The sequence below is a fragment of the Elephantulus edwardii genome, unplaced genomic scaffold, assembly GCF_000299155.1.
Source record: "Elephantulus edwardii isolate Elephantulus edwardi_28Jun2011 unplaced genomic scaffold, EleEdw1.0 scaffold00018, whole genome shotgun sequence".
In the NCBI taxonomy this organism is placed as follows: domain Eukaryota; kingdom Metazoa; phylum Chordata; class Mammalia; order Macroscelidea; family Macroscelididae; genus Elephantulus; species Elephantulus edwardii.
The window spans coordinates 11761294-11763476 of NW_006399768.1; the positions used below are offsets into that span (position 1 = coordinate 11761294).

Sequence of the window (2183 nt, forward strand, 5' to 3'; positions counted from 1 at the left end):
GAGGGGCAAGAGATGGGAGTAATGTGAAGAGCTGGGACTGCTCAGCGCACCTCTCTGCTCTCCTAACACTTGGGGTGGGAGACACGGTGGGGAGACATGAATGAAGCACTGGGGCAGTGAGCACCCTTAGCAGGAGCCTTAGGAGCAAAGGTCCTCAAGGAGGAGTTTAAGTTAGTCTCGAGTTTAGATCCTTTTTCATTATCACAAAAAGGTAGGAAAAAGTAAAATCCTCACAAATAAAATTCTAGAAATAAAAGGGCGAGAGGATTTAAAGTTGGATCTCTTATCTCTCAGCATATTCCCCTAAGGACCATCAGAAAACCAGCTAGGCCACGCTGATCATGGCCTCACTGGAGCAGCGAAGTAGGCTTTTATTTTACCTCTGAAGAGAGGGAGAAAAACTTTTCAGGGGCATATGAGGATCACAACCCCTTGTATGAATATTCCAGCAAGATCACAGTAGTTTCCTTTCACACAGCTTGTGTAGACAGCAGTATGACCCCATGTCTGTGCCCTTTGCCTTCTGAGGAGACAACCTTACTGTCCAGGCAGACCAAAGTGTGGAAAATAACATGTGAATCCAACCGTATCATCTGTCCTGAATCTATAGAAAAGTATGACTTAGCTCTTAGTCCATTACACTGACACAAAGCTAAAAAAAACCCAAACCAAACACCACCAAAACCACCCACTAAAGTTATGTTCTGAACAGCTCCGCTGACCCTGTCGACAGTGTTGATACAGACAGGTACTATCTGAATGATCCACAGCGATGATCCACAGGAGAACAGCGGAGGGAAGGCCTGACCAGGCATAACTGCTGGAGGAGGGCAGTCAGTGTGGGAGTTCTGAGGGGAGTAAGGTCTGTAGGTACCAACTTTGTGTTCCTAAGCACAGAAGCAACGTGAACACAAGGTACTTTCACCGCAGAGTAGTGTTCAATGCATCCAACAGTGAGCACTGCTCCCAGGAGCACCCCACACCCTTCTCCCTGACCAAACCACCCCACTGTCAGCAACACTCCAGCGGGGTCTTCAGACCAAAGGGTATACAGAGCACTGCACAAGCGATCTGGTGGGACTTGGAATGTCAGCAATGGAAAGAAATGGATGGGTTCCCCTTCCAGCATCGTGAGGTTAAAGAATTGTTTCCGATTAGCTCAGTAAAATACTGGATTTCAAAATGCTTGGCCTAAGAATACAACAACGTCCCAGGGATGCTCTCTCCTCTGTTCTGATGAAGACCAGGAAGGGCTCTGAATGAGGTCAGACCCCAATTATGACATTCTCTTGCATTGGTGGTTCCCATAAACGACTCAGAAGACAGGTGGCTCATCCATGCTGAAGCAGGATACAAAATAAGGCCCTGACCCTCCTTCTGACAAAGCCCTCGGGCATACTCGATCCAGGGAGGGCCATCACTGCCCTCGCTCTGGTGCTCTCAAGACTCGGTGGTGGCCTTGGCATCGCTCCCCATTTCCAGGAGTTTGGCTGAAATGTAGTCCTTTACTTTGATCTCCATGCCCTTGGCTTTCAGAGTGGCCATGTGCAGCTTCTCCAGGAAATCCAGCATGCCACTAGACACCATGCAACTGACGCAATAGCGGGGGAACACGGTCTGCGGATTGTCACTGTAGATCAGTATGTAGTCAAAGCCATTCTGATCAAATGATTTGTGAGCCAGGATGACCATCTGGGATTCGTATGATCTGACCCTCACAAACTCTGGGGACTCTGGAACACTAAGGTGCTCTACAGCTCGTGACACAAAAACCATCAAGTTGTTTTCCTGATCCACGCTGTCCTGCCGAACATAAACATAATCCCAGGAATACCTCGGGTAAGGAAAATGAGTGACCCTGTGGAGAACCACCGAGCCACTGACTCCATCCTTCTCAATCACCTCCAGCTTATCACCAGGGAGTCCCACTTCTTTCTATACTCCGTGTCCAGCTTGGATGCTAGAAGAGGCTATTCCTTGGAGCAGAGCATCATGCTTGGAAAGGTGGAGGGATGATGAAAGAGTAGATCTTCAACCAAGTGGACTGACGCAGTGAGTGCAGCAATGGGCTCACTGAAACAGATGAGGGAGAGAATAATTTAAAAGTGATGTATGATAGGGTATTATGGTTATCACAAGAGTCCACAATTAAGGTTGCATAGTGGAATGTACTTGGGGTGGTG

At 48.1% G+C, this 2183-nt stretch overlaps 1 pseudogene; it reads right to left on the reverse strand.

The window, feature by feature from the left end:
- Positions 1-1191: 1191 nt before the first annotated feature.
- The window catches only part of LOC102851758, a 13643-nt pseudogene continuing 12651 nt past the window's right edge, over positions 1192-2183 (reverse strand).